Source organism: Episyrphus balteatus, chromosome 1, assembly GCF_945859705.1.
Source record: "Episyrphus balteatus chromosome 1, idEpiBalt1.1, whole genome shotgun sequence".
Taxonomy (NCBI): Eukaryota; Metazoa; Arthropoda; class Insecta; order Diptera; family Syrphidae; genus Episyrphus; species Episyrphus balteatus.
In genome coordinates, this window is record NC_079134.1 from 109,300,244 (window position 1) to 109,311,372 (window position 11,129).

The following is an 11,129-nucleotide window of genomic DNA, read 5'->3' on the forward strand; positions in this document are numbered from 1 at the left end:
TTAGTTCTTTTAGAAACCGTTACAAATTTATTTGTAACAAATAACCAAACGCTAAGAAATAACCTCGAAAACTGATAAAAAGCGGCATTTTCGATTTTCTAACGGAATTATCTCAATGTGATGTGATGTGATAGATTTTTTTTTGCAAAATGTGGGAGATTTACAAAATTATTATTTCTTTATAGCGCAATTTGTTTTTGAAAAAAAAAAACTACAAAAATTGTTTTTGGAACCAAAAAATAAGCTTTCTGCATCATTGTTTCAAATTTTACGTTAGGAAAAACTGAGTTTGAAAAAAATGAATTTGAAATTTTTCACTTTTCAATTTTTAGATGTTCCTCAACAAAATAAAACAAAGAAACAAAAAATAAAAAGTGAAAGAAATATTGTACTATGACTTCTCTTGTTGTGAACCCGATGCCAGTAGTTTATTTCAGGGCTACGTTCTCCAACTTTTCCAATTTCATGTTTCTCTACTATGATTGATTCCAACTCTTTCCTCGTTTCAACTAATTTTTGAGTCGATATCTGACAAATTCGTTCAGCTACATTTTAATTTCTTAATTTCCTACCAGTAAAATTTAGACATGTTAAGTCTAAATGTCGTATCAGGGTCCCTAGTAGACCTAGTAGCCCAGTTGAACTAAACATTTCAAATGGAAAAAATTAGATCGTGCAATTTTTTTTCATAGGACGGTAGAGGGGATCACTGAGATCTTAAAACCAGTTTCTCGGGAAAATCGACCTTGTGCTTAAGCCGCCACACAGTGGAACGTCTAGTACAAAATTCCGGACATTGGGTGAAATTTTTTTTTGAAGTTATACTTCTTATGGGACGGTGGGTATGAAAATTTGTTTTTTTGACAAGAATGTCAAAGGGATTATGACGCGATCGCCATCTCCAAAACAATTGGGCAGCAAGGCTGTCGTTTCACCTTTAGAGTTGGTACTACTTTAGTATTTAAAAATGAAGTACGCCGCAGTACGTTAAAAAAAAACACACAATTCATTTAATATACTGAGTGAGAAGTATAACTTCAGTCGCGTGTACATGTGTACACACACTCTTTTTTTTCATTCTTGTAAATATTTTTTGTTTGTTAATCATAGAAAATTGTCCCTTCTTTCATAATCTACAAGTTATTTTTATCAAAATGTTTTGGTTTCCAAGATACAGAGTCTCAAGTGGGGACTATTTCACAAGAAAAAAAAAAGATGTTTTTCTTAGAAATTTTCATACTCTTATATCTGGCTCATTTTTTAAGATATCTTCTTGAAACAAATTTTGCTGATAAGATACTGATATCTTAAATATATATTTTTGAAAAAAATCCTAAAATTATATTTCTAAATAATTCTAAAACACGTTTTTCTATAACCCTTTTTGAAAATTTCTCGGTGCCGTGAAATAACGCCGAGCGAAATAACGCCGAATTCCAAAATTCGGCGTTATTTCACTTTACAAAAGCGAAATAACGCCGAATTTCAACATTCGGCCTTATTTCACAATGACAAAGTGAAATAACGCCGATTCGGCATTATTTCACTTTTTCAGTGAGGCAAATCCTGCTAAGTGGAGCTTAAGAAAAATTGCAATGTAACCACCTGTAGTCAGTTTGGTATTGAAATGCAATATTCTTGGCAAAGGGACATAAGGCCCACGGACAAAACAGCCACTTTATATTTGTGGACTTAAGTTCCAATTGAGTGAGACATAAGTTCCAAATTAATTGTCAAACTCAGGTTGGCCATAAGACCCACAAATAAAAGATGGACCTAATGTCTCACTAACGAAGAATTCACAAATTATAAAATTATTTCCCAACTGGATTTGGGATAGTTACAAAATTCGATTTTACACTTATGTCCCACCCTATTGGCACATACGCCTCCAAACCTCCAAACATACTTCACTGTTTATACGCCTAAGTCCTGGGTATTATTATTGTTTTTATGTGTATACCAAACAACAAAGATATGTTTGTATTATAAATTAGCAAACGCGAAGCGGAAAAAAATTTGCTTACATGAGAATCTATTTAATTTTCGGAACCCAAACGCGAAGCGGAAAAAAATTTAGCCCACGGGAGAATCAATTTTGAGGTGTGAAAATAAAAATTCGCGCGAATTTTTATTTTCACACCTCAAAATTGATTCTCCCGTGGGCTAAATTTTTTTCCGCTTCGCGTTTGGGTTCCGAAAATTAAATAGATTCTCATATAAGCAAATTTTTTTCCGCTTTGCCTTCAACCAATTAAAACAGGTGGGATTTATTCGTTTCTTATCTTTGCATTGTGATGACCGCCCTATTTGCGAGATAATTTTCCAAATCACCCGCGCTTATCATGCGAGGTTGGTTGTATTCAAAGTTATTCTACATTATTATTTTATATTTCGAAAAGTGTGGGGCTTATATCCCAGTTAAATTAAAAATATGTTGGGCTAATGTCTCACTCAAGTGAGACATAATTCTTAAATTAAATGTCGTCCCACTCAAGTGGAACATAACTCCCAAAAATAAAGAGTGTTCGTTATGTCCTTGGGTCTTATGTCCCTGCGCCACATTTGTATCACATCTTGAAACTTATCTAGGTTAATGAATAATTAAGAGGGATATAAGAGCCAAAACTTTTTTGGAACCTATACCTCGATGGGATGAACATAAGTCCCAAATTGGTATGGGAGCCATTGTGCCCAAATAAATTTGGGCCTTATATGCCTTTGAAAATAAGAAAAAGGGTAACATACCGGTTAACTTGCGTTTGCTCTTATGCTGACTTTTCTAACATTCGGCCTTATTTCTCAGTTGGGACTCGGCGTTATTTCACTTTGACATAGTGCAATAAGGCCGAATGTTGAAATTCGGCGTTATTTCGCTTTTGTAAAGTGAAATAACGCCGAATTTTGGAATTCGGCGTTATTTCGCTCGGCGTTATTTCACGGCACCAAATTTCTCTTCAATTTTGAAAATGCTTTTAAAATAATGCTTACATATGCCCGCTCTCTTAGTAGTCTAGAATGAAAGCTTAATAGTTTGTGTGTAATATTTTAAAACATTTGGATCCGACCGAATCCGACCCCGTTTTTTAGAGCACCATCTTTATAAATTTAACCCTTTAGGTAGTATTTTTTTATTTATTTTTTTTATTTTTTCCTATCTGTAAAGGGGACGGTTGGTGTTATTTGGCTAGCTTAAAGTGTCATGGGGTAGTTTAAACCAAGAATATAACTACTGAATACATAACGTAAGGCAGATTGACCAAAAGAATAAAGAAAGAGTGAGTAAAAACAATTAATTTTTAAGGTTTTTTTAAGAGTAAAGCACTGTCAGAGCGATCAACGAATGAACGAACTGATGTAATTTTTTATGCTTATGTATTTTCTAACAAAATCTGGATAATAAAGTAAGAATCTAACTTAAGTTTAAATTAAAAAAAAAATATATATTTCAATTTCTAAAGCGAAACGGAAATTTGTATAAAAAAAACAGCAGAACTAAAAATGTTGTTATCCTTTTCGTTTCACAGCACACGAGATTGACAAACGATATTATTACCTGTACTTGAATACTTGGAAAGTTTTCAATAATGTTTCACTAATGTTTTTTCAGGTAAAATTCCTTGGTCCAAAAGAATTTTGCACCTTGTGAATTTTAATTTCTTCAAAATTATTTTCAAGTTTTAATTTATTGACATTATTTAATTTTGACTTTCGTTGCTGACTTTGGAGGCTTAGAAACATTTTCGTTTCGTTTCAGCAGCGTACTAGGTTAGCTTAAAGTAATATCATGGCTTCGAAATAAAATTTGTCTTACAAACAATTTGTTCTCTGAATTGTTTCTTATTTAAGAAAATAAAATGTATTTTTGTTTTGGTTTTTTGAAAAATTTAAACTCCAGTTTTTTGTTAAGAAATTTGTTCTAAAAATATGTACAATTTCATTTGTTCGTTCATTTGATCATTCGTTGGTCGCTCTTATGTACATTGTACATTTTAATTTGCAATTTTAGCTACTTGTCTTTCATATTTAGCTGTACATAGCTTTATGATTTTTTGATAAATAATTTTAGTGTATAAGTAGGTAGGTATATCGTATTTTATTTGCATTTTTTTTTTTATGAATCCATCATTTTCTTTTAAATTAATTTCATTATTAAGTTGACAATATTTATATTTTATCATATTTTTTATGTTTATGTTGGTATTTTCATAATAATACCAATTCATTTTAAAATAACACATATTTACATAAGATAATCCTTTTTAAGCTATTTTTTATTCATAATAATTTTTTTTGCAAATAATTGGTATTTTAAAAGACCGTTAACAAAATGTGTAAACGCTTTTTTTTACTTAATAAATAAGACAATAACGTAAAGTATGTATTAATTTTATGTGTAGTAAAATAAGGATTTAACAGCTATTTTAAGTAAAAAAAAATTAAAGAACTAAAGATTTTTTGTGATTTTTTATTGGATTCAATTCTGTGATTTTCAAGAAGCAATATAGCGAAAACCGTTTTAGGATCCGTTCATTAGATCAGAAGTTACAGTCCCATGACCACTTTTTCATAGTTTCGATCCACTGTGGGCCAGCTCCCATACATAAATTACCATTGTCCTTTAGTTTTAAAAAAAATAAGTAAACGCTAAAAAATAACTTTGAAAACTGGTAAAAATCGGCATTTTCGATTTTCTAACGGGAATATCTCCAAAACGTGATGTGATAGAATTTTTCTGACTTCGGATTCGAGCTCAGCCTATAGAAAAGTATACCCTGGTTTCTGTTACAAAAACCTTATTGACCAGTGTAATTAGCTCATGTCAAACAACTTGGATTATTTAAAATTTTGGTTTTTAAGTATTGCTAATTTCATTTAGAACTCAATAGATAGAATGTACCTGTCAATTTTCTGCTACAAAATTTCTATGCAAGAAAAAGTCCATTTTTCAATGTTTTATATATTAAATTGTACGAAATAATTTTTTTTATAAAGCCTTAGAATGGTTAAAATTTGTTTCTTAAAAAAAATTTTCGTGCTCGCTAACGCTCGCAATTTATATCAACCAACTTATCACTCTTTGTACCTACAAAACTCGAGATGCCGCTGAATATTCGGCCATTTTTAAATTCGTTTACCGTAAGAAGGGCTTTTTTAAACTTTTAACTACGAATTCCTCTCCTAAAAAATACTTAAAAAGGATATTGGCAAATTTTTCGCTTCTACACAGTTCAAATGACTATTTGATTTAGCGGGATTTAGAATCGACTGCAGTTACATATAGTTGATACAAAGTATTGTGATTTCTAAAAAAAAATTATGTTTGGTCTGAGCTAACCCCACCCCCCCCCCCCCCCCCGAAATGAAATCTAGCTACGGCTATGCATGGATAACAAACCCTATGTGGAAATAGATAAGAAGAAGATCTTTCTGCTCTATGATTATCCGCATATGTTTAAAAGCGTCCGAAATAACATGCTCAAACATCAAATATGCTATGGAGAAGACACTGTTGATTGGAAGATAATTACAAAGTTATACAACGAAGACATAAAGGGAACGTTTAGAGTTTTCCACAAACTTACGGACGCCCATATTAATCCAGCAAGTTTCCAAAAATTAAGCGTAAAATTAGCCACACAGGTTTTTAGCGCTAATGTTGCCTCAGGAATCAACTAAGCCATCAATGCAGGCTGCTTCCAATCTGAAGCAGAGAAGAAAGTTGCGAGAGATACGGCCAATTTCCTCCAAAGAATGAACAATCTTTTCGACAACCTCAATAGTGGTCAGCTTTATTCAAAAAATCCAAACAACCAGGCATTATCGGATTCCAACGAGATTTTAAGCAACAATATTAATGCCAGAAAATGGATATCCACTCGGACAGTGAGCGGTACGAAAAAAATTCCACCTTGCTTTAAAGGATTAAAGCAAACTTTGCTAGGCATCGAAATGATGTGGAATCATCATAAGAGTGAAGAGCAAAGTTACTTTTTACTAAGCCACCTAAATACGGATGCTGCCGAAAATGTCTTCTCCATGTTGCGGAATAAAAGAGGGTCTTATGAACAAAACCCATCAGCCTGGAGACTCATCAGAAACCTAAAACAAATAATCTTCCAGCATTTATGTTCAGCGGAACATTCGGGCTATAAAGCCGAACCCCTACTTAAAAGCTGAAACACAATCACGCTTCAGGGCGTCGCTTCGTTGCGTTACGTTGAGAAATCCTCAAAGCGCGCTTCTGTCACTTTGACTTTGAACAGCTGATTGCAACATAAAATCTGCTGTCAAATAAAAAAAACACAGTCACTCACAAAATTATTGGGCCAAGTCTTTATCTTGATTTAATTGTGGAAAAATGAAAAAGGATATTAATGTGTTTAAAAAGTGCATAGATATTTGTTTATTCTTTAATCCTATAGTTATAAAAATAAAACCAATCAAAATATATTGTTTTTAACAATAAAACTCAGTCTAAAAAATCATTAAATTTTTTTGTTTTTAATACGTAAATTGTTTTGATTTAAAATATCTCGATGTCGTTTTTTTGTGCAAAATCTATATAGAGAAATTAAAAAACACACATAGTTTTGCAATAGTTTATTTTTTTATTCACATTTGGCGCAATAATAATGTGGGTGACTGTAACTATGTCTGTTAAATGTCAGAAAGCGAGCAAAAGTTCAGTCTGGTTGAACTTTTGCTCGCTTTCTTACGTTTCCTTACGTTTGTCAAAAAAAGCGTACGTAAGAAAAGCGTCATTGTGTGAGGATACACAGATTGCCTATAGTTGAACTTTTCGCAGTTGTCAAAATCGACGGCAAAGCTTGATTGTGTTTCAGCTTTAAGGTAGCTGAATTTGAAGAGCAAAACGACCTAGAATTAAAAAGACTTAATGAAGAGTATTCGTTAAAAGATCAAGTAGCAGAAAATCTTTTTATAAAAAAAATAAAGTATGTGGTGGACAATGTGGATGTTGGCCACACGGACGGTGGTCCCATCAACAGAGAAAAATTGAAAAAAGGTAATAAGGCGAGAACACAATTATTGCATAAAAATGCCTTTGACTGCTGCGGAAGAAGAAGAAAATCCAGCTTCGCCAGCTGATGGGGGAGAAAAAGAAAATGCAGATTCGACTGTTGCGGAGAAACTGCAGAATGCAGCTGCTGCTTATTACGTAGGATTTGCAGCATATAAATTGAATGATAAGCTCAAGAGCTGCGAGGTTTGCACTCGATTTATGATTGATGTGTCGGACGTAGAAAGAATTAATACAGTGTTGATCGGATTTAGAGCGTTTGAGACTATCAGCAGTACTTTGAAGTCTGGAAAACTAACAGTTCCATCAATAGTTTTTGAAGAAACTGTTAGAAGAGTACAGTCAAGGTTCGAAGCAGAATTTTCAAAAAAACATATTATGAGCAACATCGTACGCAGTTTTTCGTCAGACATTATGAAAGAAGTGCACATGAGTTTACCGAGCTGCGCACCGGAGGAAAATACACCAGCACACAAGGAGACAGTCTTAAAATTTATACTAACCGGGCTCGTAATTTTTTCAGTGAAAAACGCCAACAAACAATTGATCGCGTACAAGAAAAAAAAATATCTATAAACTTACTTTTAAGAATAGTATTTAATATTGACATGTATCTATAATGTGTTGTAAATTTTATAATATAATAGAAATATATGTAATTTATATTTTTTTTGAACGTGGAGTTTTATTAAATTATTTATCTTTGTAATGTATGTTGTAAATATTTTAAAATAATTAAATTTGTCTTTTTTATCTCTAAAACAAAAATATATATCGTCGGTGAAACCAGAAAAGTGTGTAACTCCATTTTAACAAATTTTATAGGAGAGCAAAAAAACAAAATCGTTTTGAAGGCATTTGTATGAGTTTTCATTTTCTAATTTGCTAATAAAATAAAAGCTATGAACTTTAAGGGGATTCTGAGTTTAAGGAACGGTAGATATTAGGTTTGTCTAACAGATGGCATTCAGATCTAATTTTCAGAAATTTGGAGTTAAACACTTTTCTGGTTTCACCGACGATATATGAATTTTCAAAAATTATTTATTTGCTACCTTATTTACTTAATTTTATTTATTTATTTCTTTTGTTTTGTTTATTTATTACTATGAAGTAGTTAACAACGAGAAATAGGCCTACTGGGGAAACCTCGATAAAATAAAATGCACGACTGGGTCGCACGAACTTGCTCTTGGAGTTAAAGTTGCTTAAATTTTTAAGACTTTTTATATAGAAATTTGGAAAAAAAAAATAAAATTCGTTTAAAAAAAAAAATAAAATAAAATCTGAAATTAAATTGCCCTCCAAAACAAGTATGCAGTTTTGATTCATATATTAACGTGCATTTTTAGAAAAAAAATTTTCAAAATCGTTAGAGCCGTTTTTAAAAAAAACAATTTTTTATAAATAATTTTTTGGAAAAAAAGTTTTAAAATAAAATTGTAATGCCATTTTGTAGAAATTACTAATCAACATCTAAAAACAAAATTTAAAAAAAATTCAATGTCCCGTTTTCGAAAATTTGATTTTTCAAAAAAAAAAAATTTCAAAATTTTTTTAAAAATCCAAAAATAATTTTTTTGGAAATTTTATTTTTGGTTTATATTTAAATTATATAAATGCTTCTTCACAAAAAGTTTCGTTGAAATCGAAGAAGCACTTTCGGAGATAATCGGATTTGAAAAAAAAAACGGTTCTATGGCAGGTACCGTTAATAATGATTTTCAAAAAAAAATTTTTTCATTGAAATATAGACCTTAGCTTAAAACTAACATTTGAGTTTTTTAAACAAAATCGTTGGAGCCGTTTTCGAGATATTTCAATTTTACTAAAATCGATATATGACAAGTACCGTTATTTTTGGTCCAAAAAAATTAATTCCAAAAACCCCTCTGGAGAGTCGCCAAATAACGCTACATACCAAGTTTGACATTAATCGGTTTATCCGTTTAGGCTGTAGCTCCTTATACAGACAGACAGACAGACAGACTGACAGACAGACAGACAGACAGACAGACAGACAGACAGACAGACAGACAGACAGACAGACGGACTTCCGGGACCCACTTTTTTGGCATTGTCTACCATCGTAATGTCATGGAAAAATGTTATCTCAACTTTTTTTTTTTTGTACGAATGCATAACTTGATATATAGTACCTATATCGCAAGTAAAAAACGCATCTAGTATTCTACCCCTCTGGGTGATGTGGAAAAGAATACTTTTATTTACTTGAGCTACCTTTTTTTTAATTTGACATCATTTCTTTAAAATATTATGTTATTGAAGAGCATTTCTCTCTTTTTATTATAAAAACCCAATTCTCAAATTCTAATTTCTTTTGTATTTTTATTTAATAAAATGATGTCAAAGTAAAAACAAAATAAGAAAAACCAGTAAGATAAAGGCACCCTGTATATCTGGATCTAGTACTACAATATAGGCTAGAAGTTGAATATGTAAGTTGGTGGTACTAGATTATCATTTTCATCTACTTAGTCAACTATGGGGCTTTTCCAAGTGGAAAAGTACTAGAAGAACTTCTTTCTCATTGGTCAACCTCCACTGGTGAAGAGGTAAACAAACATTTATTTCAAAGCTAATTACAACAAAAAAGCTATTTGTCAGTACAAAAAACGTTTGTTTACATCTTCACCAGCCCAGAAATGATATTCGCTGGAAGTTCCCCATTACATGATGACTCTTTTGAGGAGAAAAATCTTTTTCCGTGTGTGAATGTGTGTTAATATTTCTACCTTGGTTAAATATGACACTAGCGTGGTGAATAAAATGGTTTAAAATTTATCGAGGTGTGGTTAAAATGGGTTGAAATTTGATGTTTCTAAAATAATATTAAAAAATACTAATTTTAGGTTGCTTTATAGACTCATAATGTTTTATTGTATTGTTTTCTAAATTTTGTTTTTATTTTCGATTTTTAGCCATTTATTGAATGGAAATGTAACATTGTTAATTGTAAAAAATGAGCATAAATATTTGTTCATGGAGTGGGATAAATTTCTGACAGCTGCACATTTATCTCTTGATTTTTGGTAACATTTTTGTTCTCTATTTTTGTTTTTTATTTTCCATGTGCTTTGTCAAAAATTATTTTTTTTTAATGAAATATAAGAAGTAGGTACTTTTTTGGTTAATTTATGTTTTACTGCTGTTCACAATTTCCGACATTTTTTACTTGCATTATAAATATCATTTAGGTAATAATTTTTATTCAACGTGGCAACAATGTCACCCTGTATTAAAATTTCATCACAGAAAAATTGAAACGTTGCAACGTGGAACTCACAATTTAAATCAATCAAAACCTAAGTGACTAACGCTATCTGTAATAAACATACCATACATGCATTCTCAACGAAAATATATAATCTATTTACTTCAAATTCTCCTCCTTTTTTTCTGTTCTGTCAAATTTCAAACAAAAATGTATATCTGGTCTCCTTACTTTCATTTTGCTCCCAGAATAAATTAATATATCCCTCTCTTTCATGCAAAAAGTCCATTTTGTAAGTTCTGCACAAAATCGACTGCAGCGCCCTCGCAACCACTCAGGTAGCGAACAAACTAAAAAATCTCTCCTCATGATAGTACTATAGACGCGTCCAAAGTGCAGCAAAAAATCAACTTTTGGCGTTTTGGTATAACCAAATAAATGATACACCAAAAAATCATAAGAAATCCCCTGATTTCAAAAATGTGGGTACCGCAAGTTTTTTTTTTCAGCTTTCCTCCCGCCAGACCGCTTTAAAGCATTTTTAAGTGCATTTTTCTAATAAAAAACCTAATTACTTATTTTCTGTTAGGTATAACCGTATGATGATAACAAATTAATATTCTATGGGTATTCCAGGTCTAGAAAATATAATTTTTAGCAAGCTATTTTGCAGCATTTCAAAATGCTTCAAAGCGGTCTGGCGGGGCGAAGGCTGAAAAAAAACTTCTGATAACCACATTTTTGAAATCAGGGGATTTTTTATGATTTTTTGGTATATCATTTATTGAGTTGATACCTAGCAAAAGTTGATTTTTGACTGCACTTTGGATAGGTCTGGCAGAGGGAAGGAAT